General features: G+C 40.5%; 1 protein-coding gene across 3 annotated transcripts in view; it reads left to right on the top strand.

Annotated features, from left to right (window-relative positions):
- phf24 (PHD finger protein 24) overlaps positions 1-12,215 on the top strand; it is a 44,478-nt gene that overhangs the window by 11,593 nt on the left and 20,670 nt on the right. The window contains exon 2 of one of the 3 annotated variants that reach the window (XM_034896481.1): positions 1,363-1,392. The gene's annotated coding sequence lies outside the window, so the exon portion shown is untranslated. Of the gene's footprint in view, positions 1-948; positions 1,393-12,215 lie in introns of those variants that run through there. The other 2 variants (XM_034896480.1, XM_034896482.1) reach the window with 2 other exon arrangements.

Here is a 12,215-nt window from a genome sequence, read left to right as displayed (position 1 = left end):
ATTGAAGACTCAAGACAGCCATAACATTGTGATTTTCTACAAGTGTATGTACACTTTTGACCACAACTGTACATATATGAGATATGCTTGTATTTTGCCCATTAACAAGTGGCCGTGTTTCTTACTGTCAAGAAACATATGAAATAAGACAGTGTATAGGTATTACATGAATTGTGGAAATAATGTTCTTTTAAAAGAGAAATTCTGTCTGGCACTGTCCTTTAGATAGAAAAGGGTACTCTAATAAAAGTGACAACAATGGGGATTGTCAAATCAATGATAATTCCTTGGTTTACTGCATCCATCTGTCTGGGATGAACTCATTGTTACTGGCATTTTTTTTTAAATCCCACAAAATGATAATAAAATTCAATACATTGCATATTTCCGGGTGCTAAAAGGTAGATTGTTGCAATTCCCAAATAAAAGTGAACACACTTCCCTAATTGTGTAGCCTAAAAAACAATTTCAGAACACAAGTTTCCACATTAAAGTTAGAAATGTGAATTTTAACAGTTGATAGCAGCTTTTCATCTTTTCCCTGTTCTCCTCTCAGCGGCTTAATCTGTGCAGATGCAGCTCTGCATGCATAATATGCCTCCATGTCACACATATGCTAAATTCTGACGTTAGGCTTCCTTTGCTGAGAAAAAAAAGCGACTCGAGTGGGATTCAAACTTTAAAGCAGCACACCCACTCTCTAAACGCTTCCGAAGTATAAAATGTCGATCTGACTTAATGGGCTGCTGAGGAATCTTTCCTAATAACGTCATTATTTTGGGACCTGCAGGAACCTGTTGTTCCGGGGCCAATCAAAACTCTCCAGGATCAAGCTTGAGGAGCTCACAAGTTGTTAACCTAAATGATCACGACTGTACTCACAGGGCTCTGGGAGAGAGGGAGGGGGGTGGAGGGTGGGGGTGGGGGGGGTATATAACTATGATGGTTATAAATCCGTGATTGAACTTCAGTGGGCGCCTGTGAGTCTGCAGTCAGGACTCCTCCTGCCTCCATCAGCCAGCAAGCTGCGTGTCTCTCCTCATCAGATGCTGAGGGAGTAGCTCAGAAAGGAGGGAGGAGGAAGAAAAAAACCAAAACAAAAACAAAAAAAGATTTCCAAGGGAAAGACATTTCAGCACCGGAGCTGTCCGCGGTTCTTGGAGAAGTGCTGCCAAGGGGAGAGAGGCTGCTTCCGACTGTAAATTGTCCTTTGTGGGACTGTGAGGAAGGAGGGAATAATAAACTGCTGGCATTCATCTCTCTGCGGGGCTTCTACAGGCGAGTAACGGCGCATATAGGCTACTTCATTCGAGCAAAGTCTTGCCATGCTGGACTGCCGGGCTTGAGACAGAAAGGATAAAGTGTGAAAAAAGCCAGCCTTTACTCTTTACGGTGAGTCCACATAGCCTCTTTAAAGAGGTTACATAACAAACTAAAACTGACATGCGGGACGCTCGGCTGGTCTACATCCAGTTGTATTACGTTGGTGTTGCGATATGGGCTGTGACGGGGCTCGTATAGCTGGGTGTGCTGCAGATGCTTGTATGGGATGCATATTTAGGTCAGGGCGTCGCGGTTGTTATCAAACTGGAATTCGCGCTGCTGTCTCCCGGTGGCCTGGCTGCTTTTGGGTCCCTTCCCGTTTATGTAGGGAAAAAAAAAACGCAGAAATTCGAGTAAAAAGACCAAATTCAGGGAGTTCTTGGATTACTGGTGCAGGTACGTCATTGTGTGAACAAGTATTAAAGCGACGGCTTCTGCTTTTTTTTTTTTTTTTCTCCTTTGACCTTATCCAGCAACTAATGGCAGGGATGGATTATTATGAATGCCTGCAGCAGACATACTTTGCTCGGTCCCCAGCCACTCTGTCCACTTTTCCCAGCCCTACTTATTTAGTATGTATGCATATCCGACAGTATGTCCCACAGGGAAGTTCTGCTGTCCATTAAGCTCCCCCTCAGTCTTTGTTTACAACCCTGTTGTTGTTGTATCCCGGCCCACACAGGTCCACAAACAAGCCAATTTCGGGGTTAACCTTGGAATGAGCCCTGCTCCTCACTCTGTGGCAGATCCCTGCAGCCTATGCTCTCCAACAGCGTTTTGGTTGGCACAGGCTCTCTGGCTGGCAGCGCCTGAATGCCAACGTGATGTCTCCAGTCCAACGGTGCATTGAGATTTAAATTCCTCTTCCATTCAGACACCTTTTTTTTGGTAAATTCACTAACTGAATTTCAAACCCTTCCTCAATTTGTAGAGCCTTGAGCATGTTTTGCAGAGAATGCTGTTGTTGTTGTGGATAAGGATGGGAGATGAGGCTATGACACGCCAGAGGGAGAGATGTGGGTTCATGCACAAAGCGGTAGTTTTCTCCTAGAAAAAAAATCATACTTCACCTCTTGCATTGGATTTATTATGTGTGCCCAATTGTAGGTACATTTGCATGTTTGGAATGGATGTTAATGATTCCACTCCGTTGCTACTACAGGGATGAGGGTGAACTCGTTAGTGTAATTAGTTCCAGTTCTTAGCTTTCCCTGGTCCATGGGCGTGATTTTCAGCTAAAGGGGGATTCTTTCCCATGAAAAGGCATGCTTTGTGATGCTTCCATTCAAAAAATCTCCCCCTCCTCCCCTGAAACAAGGAATGAAAAGGAGGACTGGTTGGGATTCTAATCAGCACGTAACAGCCAACAGCTTTGGGAAGGGAATCGTACAGTGAGAGGAACACTGACTCACACAACATGGGAGTAAAGCCGGGTACAGATTACCGTCACACTTTCATGTAAAATGTATGTTAACATAACAGTGTGTTAGAAATGGGGGCTTGTAAACAAGGTCTTGTGGTCTTATAGAAGAACCAGAAACAGCAGATTTAAATGACGTTGCTGTATTGTTTGTCATATAAAGCATTGGTCAAGGTGTTACAAAATGATTAAAGGGGTCATGAATAAAAAAAAAAGATTCTGTTACACATTTTTTATTGACTTGTCTTGAAGTAAAGTGCTTTTTTCTCCTAACATGTTACGGAGAAATCACTAGATTATGTGTTGTTGTTCTTCTGACACACACTCAATTACGTTTTCTTTAGAAAACATGAAGTATAACGTTCACCTTTAAAGGTGAAGTTATTTGAGCTAAATTATTGAACACGGCAGTCTGTCACGTTATCACAGTGACCTTGCGCAACAGCTTTAAGCTATATCTCCAAATGTACCTATAACGACAACAGACCTGTTTATATGAACACTTCTAACCGAAAGAATAATCCGTATCAGCAATATAACTGCCTATAGAGGGACCAAGTGACACTAACCATTGTAAGTAGTTATGGACTTTTTTCTGTAGACTGATAAATGGCTGTTATATGAGCCCCTGTAGACCTCCATAACATCCCAATGGTGGCACTGAATACTAATACAGACCTTAAGGTGTCCCTGTTGGCTTCCAATACACGGCTGCCTATAAGAAAACATTGATTCCAATTCAAACTAAAGATTCGATCCCTTTTCAGGCATAACATCCTTGCTCTAGCCAAAATAGATCCACCAAGTGACCAATGATGGAACACCAGTCCAGTGTGCTGAATGCCATTCTTGTTGTGAACTGATATAATTGGAAGAAGTGTGTTTGGCCTGATATGGTCTGATGGTGCAACATGAATGAGTGAAGTGTGGATGGGCTACAAAAGAATTACTCAGAAAATCTAAAATCTAAAAATCATGAGGATTTAAAAGCACTTTGGTGCCACCTCCCTCTTAAATCATCAATATTTAATTCAACCAAGATGCTCCTATGAGCTATTTCATCTGAGTGCTCGCCACATTGAATTGCTGACATAAATCAGGAGCCAGAGTGTATGAATATTAAACCTTATTATGTTTCTCCGACTTGGGAAAAAAAAATGAAGGATACACTTCTCCCAACTGTATTTGAAATATGAATGACTCTGGGAGAATCTGAAATCATGTCACACGAGACAAAAAAAAAACGAGTCAGTTGCTGCTATATCTCACCATCTCCAGAATGTTCTGTTGCGGTGCAGTTTGACAGAGTTACATTTACTCTGCCATATATGTCAGATTCTGCCCCAAGGAGTGGCCCTGTTTTCCTTCCCTTTCGTCCAGATCTTTTTTTATCCAGGCGCATTTAAATCATTCAGAGGGGTCCGGAAAGGAGAGCACAGCAGCAGAGGCAGCTGCTCCTGCAAGAATCTACTGAACGTCAAGCCTGGGGGAGTTTTATACCATCCTCCTCAAACTGTGTCTCTTTCAAATGTAATATAAGGGGCTGGATTTGGTTGACTGCTGAGCCTTAGTGGTGTCGCTTTTTGGATTATATTTGGCACTTGAAAGAACATTTGCCATTCTTGTTTTTACAATTAGTTTCAGTTGTTGGTAGTTGAGGGCATCAGAACTATCAGGCATGACAACTTCGTACTCACCGAGCCAATTGCTGAGATCTGGGATATCTGTCAAAATCATTTTAGCAGTGTGATGGAAAAAGAAACACAAGCAGTCAGATGATCAAACATGATGCAAACAAGAAGGCACAGAAGGCAGGCTACATTTTCTAGTTATTTACCAGCAGCTTTTTAATGCTAGCCCTAAAGTTGGATAAGCGGTACTCAAAGTCCGAAGAAAACCACATGCTCGCTAATATTAGCAAGCTAGCTAGCAGCCCAGAACAGAACAGAAGACAACTTTGAGGTTAGCGGGAGAGGTTAGCGCCCCGCTCCAAGCTAACGTATGTACTAGATACCGCAATTGTTTTTATAGAATGGCAAAAGTCATGACCCGCCCTACTCTGCTTCTGATTGGCTAGCACTTGTTGCCTTCATTGGTTGGGTTAGTTTTAGGCATGAGAAGGGAGATTGGTTAGGGTTAGAGTAAGATTAACAGGGTAAGAAAATCAGAGGACGGGTCCTGGGTTAGGGTTACCCTAACCTGTCTGGCTGCAAACCAAACTGATATCAACCACTCAACAAACTCTGGAAAAAAACAGTGAACAAGCCGAGCCCAACATTGGAGAATAGAGCATTAGTAACTGTAATTGTTAATTTACTTTCAAATAATTCCTTACATTTCTTACTCTTCACTAAAGAAATACTGCTGCAACACATCAGAAAGTAAGGCTGTAAATCTATAAATTTGGATGGATGTTTTTATTATCAAAACAGACTGTTTGGATAATACTTTAACATTTGGCCCGTGATTGTGTCTTTGAATGATTTTGGCTAACTTGGTGCTGTGTTTAAAACCTGTTTGATCATCTTACTGCTGGTTTCTTGCCCCCTACTGTTTAGCTTTGTCAGATTTCAGCAATTATCTTGGTGAGTACAATGTTATAAATACAAATTGGTACACAAATAAGATTGCAATGAACAGTGTGATTTACATGTATTTGCTGTAGATACTCACTCGAGTGCTGTCATGCAGGGAAAACAAAAACATAACCTATCTCTTGTTATTATAAAGTGCACATAAGTGTTGAGCTGCACGAATGCTGCTGTCAGTCAGACAGGAAATTGGGATGATGGGTTTGACAGGCTTGTGGTCAAAGGCTTTAGGATCTCAGACATGTGAGGCAACCAAGTGACAGTTTACTCAGCACTATCTATTTACCTAATGAATCAAAGTCAGCCACTGACCCATTTGTGTCAGAATAGCTTTGTACGAGTAGGAAAAAAAACAAAACATGAAGCTCATATTTAAAATTCACAAGTTCACCTGAAAATGACAAGGTCTTCTGTTTGCTCAGATATTTTCTCATCAACAGTGGCTTCACACTTCCAGCTTTGTTTGAAGAATACATGCGTGATTTTCCAACAACATGTCTTCCTCTTCCCTCTGGCATCATACAATACCACTGTACATATTTGAGTGTACATTTCCATTAAATCTGCTATTGTACTGAAATGACAAATGAGATGCGGTGTGGTATTTTTTAATAATGCAGGAAGATAGACACCATTGTTCCCTCTTTCCTTTACATTTATTTAATCGTTTTGTTCTATCATGGATAAATAAGGTTTTGACTTAGACTTTTGAGTGCTTGACTTTCAAAGAATATTTCAATTATGTTTGTGCCACTGACTAGTTATTGATTTGATGGAGTGTGCGAAGACCTTGGGGCTTGTAATAGCACTTAGTTTATTGTTATTATTTCTCATTTCCGTCTTGATGTTGATTAATCCTATTCACTTTGCTGGCCATTAAAGAATCATTTGTTTTTTGTTGATTATCTCATTTAAAATGGTCCATTATCTGCACTGCAGAGCAATTGAGGATCCAGCTGTGGTAGAAGCATCTTATCAATACTTCACCCATACCATTATTGCAAGGCAATGCATGAAGGCAAGCTCCATGCATGCCAACGCTTTAAGACTCCTTATTTTATCTTGGTTCTGTGTGAAAGAAGCAACAGTTTACAAGTTGACATTTCTGGCATCGAAAGGTTGTCGCTGATATCTGTGCCAGTGCTGCTCCGAGTAAGAGCAAGGAGGTCACTCCAGTGGATAATTTAGTCCCTCTAATAATCAGTCAGACATCCTGTATTGCAATCAACACATAGGCTGTATTTACAGTGCATGTATGAGCTGTTTTGGCATTTCCGCTTGGGGATTTTCATATGTGTATAGTGGTTCAAATAGTATCCAATTTAAAAGCTACCTTGACTTGTTCCCCATGTTAGTGGCTTGGCTCTGGGGAATGCAATGTCAGTCTGATTCTCAGTCAGTCAGTCAGTTAGTCCACCCCTTCTCCGGACTGAAGAAGTACTTGTTGTACAGACATTCATGGTTCCTGGAGGATGAATCCTACTGACTTGGTAATGTGCTGACTATACCTCTTGCACCACCATGAGGTTGACATTTGTGTTTTTTGAGTGAAACGTTTCAACAGCTGTTGGATGGATTGCCGATAAATGTGTGGATGCTCAATAATTTAACATCATAGGTCCCAGCCTTTTGTTGGATTTTCTTGTGATGCTTCATGCTCTGTGTTTTTGTGTGACCCGTCGTCACAGACTGCATATTCCTTGTGACCAGTTGAATCACAGGAAAAGATTTAAGACAAAGTCAGAATAAATACAAATATTTTGTTTACCAGACGTTCCAACACGTTAATTATCTCCTTGGTCTCGACTCTAAGGTCAGGGTCTCCATGTATTTCCTGTCTCTATCAATAAAGTCAAAATGCGTAAAAGATATCTTAAAAAGGTGCTGTACAATGTGCATTCGGCAGATTTTTGTTTAATCAGTGTGTGGAAATAAATACTAGCCGAGATAGACGCATTTGGGTTCTGTTACTGTGAATTCTCTACTTATTTTCAAAAGACATGATGAAACACCTTTATTATATTCTCTTTTCAATGCTATTAAAAACTACTGCTGCAATAACATAATGAAAAACGACCTTTCAGCCTAAGCTTATCTATGCTAAACCAACTGAGTTGATTGTCATTCCTGCAGTTAGGATAACAGCCTATCCAGAATGTGTGTATTTTAATCATTGTATATTCTCAGCATGCTGCTGGCAGTTGTTAAACTACAGGAGGGCTTTGCCATTTTTTTCCATAAAGCAGAGCAAGGCTTAGCAGTTAGCATACGAGTCCTTTGTTTTCTGGCCTGGAACTAAAGGTTTTTCACTGTCCTCTGCTAATTTCTCACCTATTCCATTCCTTTTCTGCTCTGTGGCACAAAGCAGTCTAGGGCTGTACTATACTGAACAAAATTAGACACGGGACACCTTTGTTTTTGGCCCCATTTTTCATGAGCTGAACTCAAAGAGCTAAGACTTTTTCTATGTACACAAAAGGCTTATTTCTCTCAAATGTTGTTCACAAATCTGTCTACATCTGTGTTAGTGAGCACTTGTCCTTTGCCGAGATAATCCATCCACCTCACAGTGATGGCATATCAAGATTGTGATTAGACAGTATGATTATCGCACAGGTGTGCCTTAGCCTGGCCACAATAAAAGGCCTCTCTAAAATGTGCAGTTTAGGTTTTTGAGTTCAGCTTAAAATATGGGGGCAAAAACAGAAAGTGTGGCATTTTATAGTTTTGTTCAGTGTTCTTGGCTGTTCAATACAAACATTTGCTCCTTTTTTATTTCATGTAGACCATCTAGCATCAGCAAATCCATAGGCATGAGTTTCAGTGATAATTTCAACCATGTGTTGGCATTTAAGAGTATACTAGTTGGAGTCATTTTTACCCAGCCCAGTCTCACAGCAGTTTGTGAAATTGTCACGTTATTTAATCTATTGATTTGTGTACAGATTTCATTAATGTCGTTGTATTTTTATGTATTTCAATGGCAAGCCTATTTTGTAATCACTGAACAATTATGGTAGTAATGGTTGTTTGGGTTGGTGAACTGGTCAAACAACACAGGACTTTCACCCCTGAGACCGGGGATCATGTCCCGCGTGTCGCAGTTCCTTTCCGCAATTTTCTCTTCCTAACCACAACCGTCCCGTTGTTGTCAGCGTGTCCCGCGTGTAACGGTTCCTTTCCCTGTTCTTTTTTCCCTAACCACAACCATCCCGTTGTTGCGTCCCCCAGAATCTGCGGTTTGTGTACCGGCATGAGTTGTTGTCACCGTTGAGCATGTGGCGTTTCATTTCCCTATTGTTGCTTCCCCAAGAGCAGCCCAGTGTCATGGGAGTTCATGAAATGGTCACGTTAAAAAATCGTGATATGTACACAAAATAAATCAAAACGATGTGACCATTTCACGAACTGCCATGAGACCGGGTTGTTTTACCAGTGTGGACAACGTTAACAATATGGTTTAATGAGTCTGATGAGACCTATTTAATGAATCCCTACAGGCAGCAGGAATCTATGCTTTAGCTAACTTGACCTTTGACCTTATTTTAGAGACACACCAGCCAAAATAGATATTCATGCAGTTATAAATAACGTACTACTTTGCCTCTGTTTTGTCTGCATTAAAAGGAAACCAAAGTAAAAAAAAGAAATCAAAACGCTTTTGATGTGTTTTATCTATGAAGACATGATATTTAACTGTTTGTTTCCCTAGATGTGTTTTGGATTGTTGAAATGCATGAAACCTGAGACAGTGCAGCCTGCGCTAAAGTCTGTGTGATGCAAATGAGTGTTGTAGCTTCTACAGTGTATGATGCACCTGGAGTCCAGCAGCCTGAGCACATAAGGCCTACAAGGCTATTAAAGCCTTAGCCTGGGAGGAAGAGAGAGGGAATGACTCCCATTTCACTTCAGATAAATGCGATTGAATTTCACACAAGCACTTATGTGAAGCGTGGATGGATGGGATTGCATTTGAGAGCAAAGACACATGTCCCATAAGTACCATGTAATCAACTTGAATCCACGAGGCACCCTTTTTCAATATTGGAATTCACTGTTGTGTCTCACTTAAGTAGAAATCAGAACTAAGTCAGTCTATGCCATACCTTACAGTGTATGATGAGCCTTACCTTATATGTTCAGAAATTATGCAATAACTGGAAACATTTTGGGACAGAGTTCCTGGGAGTTGGCAGATTCCAGCACAATGATCAAATGAAAATGATTTATTCCATGATTCGTGTTTTATTAAAAGGAACTCATCACAGGTAAATGATGGTTAAAAGGAAACAATAACCATTGTCATAATCAAATTGTCTGCATTTAGGCAAATGATATTGCTTTAATACCCAGCAAAACCTGCAGAGAGAAAATAATGACATTTTCTCTCATGTTACAGTATATTAACTCAACTCTGCATTCTGCATTGAGAAGAAGTGATGCCACTTATTTATGGAGGGCTTAACTCAGCTAGTAGTGGTGATTGATGCTTTGTATAAGCATTGACCATGCATAGAACTGATAAAAACAAGTACACGTTTTATATGCACACACACCAAATGTCAACTCTCTATTCTCTGAGATGACTGTAAAATCTGGCCTCCTGACATAATTCTGGAAGTTAATTAACTGATTAGAAATCAGGTGCGTTACTCGCTGGCCTAAAGGTCAGGGAGGATTACATTTGGTTGGAAAGTGACACCAGCATGAATCCCTGGTTCATTTCAGAAATTTGGATGGGAAATTTGCTCAGCATTAAATCTAAGTATAAACGTGAAACATTGCTTGAAAAACCGTGTGTGTAAAAACAAAAACGGGCTTGCAGAAATGTTGGACATTTTCCATCTTTGTTTGTCGAAGCGCTGAAGACTTGTTGGTGGTCAACCATTTTGAAAAGGTCTTCACAGATAGGTGTTCCAAGAAGGACAGCTCCTAGGACATTGCTCTTGGACAGACATAGTAAGACAAGGTAGAATATAAACAGGCCAGTAGCTGCATGTTACTTACAGGCTTTGTGTGTGTGCTGTAATTTGAAACCTTATCCATTTTTTTTTGGATGACAAGATAATGGGGATACGTGACCTTTCAAACCTTCACAAATCTTAAAGTACTCTTGTTAGGCTTATTGGCTTTTTCACCTTTCCTTAATTGTGCTACATATCTTTTTTGTGCATGTAATATGCTTAAAAGTGAAAAGTCCACCCCAAAGGGTCTTACCACCTCCAACACAAAACACTGTTCACAAACTGCTCCTAACAGCTCTGTTGTAGTCCAGCCTTTATTTCCAAGACAAACTTGCGTCACTTTGTAACACACATTGTAATGCTTGCCTAGCTGTTAGTGTGGTACGCCCACATACTCTGCTTCTGACTGGCTGGTAATCGTTGCCTAGGTAATGCGCATGTGCGATTTCCAACAAAGATGGAAAAGAAGTGAGATGTCTCACTCTGTGGCTTTAACAGAACCCAAAACACAGGGTGAAAAGAGGAGCCAAAACAAATCAAAAATAATTGGTGTTTTTAAAAATGAAACCATGGTAACCTTTTCAGGTCCAGTCTCTTAACCCAATTATGGACCTAAAAATGACCATGATATGAGCACTTTAATGATTTTTAAGAACTCAGACAAACATTTATACATTGGCATTCAGTGGATGCCAGGATGGCATTCAGCATGACATCCTTACAATGATGAGTTGGGGAGAACCACAGACACATTAGCGCAAAGGATAGATCTCTGCATCAATATGTAAAGTTTTAAGGCTCACAACGATATGAAGAGGAACCTTTGGGTAAAGGCATCACAGACACACAAGCTTTTCTTTTCTCAAATATCTGCTATTTAGGATTTTATATTGCATTATTATATATTTTAGAAAAACTAAGCAATGTAGTGTTTTTTCAATGTGAGTTGCAGGATTTACTTTCTTAGTTTACACCTTTATATTTGTCACTCAAATCAATTAAGCAAAAAGTTAATCTCAGTCATCCTGGTAATGGGACATTCCATTCTGTGAGAGGCTATAAGAAAGTTGTGTGTATCCTAGAGTGCACTAGAAAACTGTTTTCCTATCTGTGTGACGAGACCTTGAGACAATCCCTCCTCCCATCCTGACTCTCTTATCTTACTAGACCTGAACTTAATGAATAAAGCAGCTGTTAGAATATGCATATCCTTGTGTGTCTCATTAAACCTTCAGAACATTGGGACGTGAACCCTGCTTCATGTCGCTTTGTTCTCCGAGATCTCGCCACTGCTTTCAGAATCTTCTCACAGGGGTCAAGCCAGAAGATAGGATTCAAACAACAAAAGACTGCGATCGGATTGTTTCACAGCAGTCAGCATCCACATCTTCATGCTGACTGAACAGTTTAGTATAGCAAATACTATAGCAGAGAGTGTGAGGCACAGAAATGTGGAGCAGATGGGGAGATTTCATTGGTAAAAAGGAGGAAGGGAGTTCAGGGAGTTCAGGGAAATTGTTGCGGATGAAAAGAGATTTAGGAGATTTAAAAGGACATAGCTCTTGAGTGCTAGAAAGCCACTCAGTAAGTCTGAGATGCAATGTGCAAGGAGACTAAATATTTTTTGTAATAGGTTCATAATCTCATCTCTTTTTGACAGAAGCAAGTTCTCACCTTGTCCTTGTATTTTTTCCCAAGAGAAAAACGTGATTGCGTCTGAGAGTTCATCTGTTAGTTTTCCATCCGTGTGGCACCACTAGAGGACATTCAGGTGTGTATGGATACACTGTACACAACAGTATATTAGCGTAGGGTACCGGTACCTGATGCTAATATGGCATCGTTGCCTAAACGATGCAACCTACGTAAACGGTACTGTTATCCTACCGTTAGCTTGTAGCTGGATTAAACACGGTT

The sequence above is a fragment of the Etheostoma cragini genome, chromosome 16 (genome assembly GCF_013103735.1).
Source record: "Etheostoma cragini isolate CJK2018 chromosome 16, CSU_Ecrag_1.0, whole genome shotgun sequence".
Taxonomy (NCBI): domain Eukaryota; kingdom Metazoa; phylum Chordata; class Actinopteri; order Perciformes; family Percidae; genus Etheostoma; species Etheostoma cragini.
This window is presented reverse-complemented; position numbering and strand designations above follow the sequence as displayed.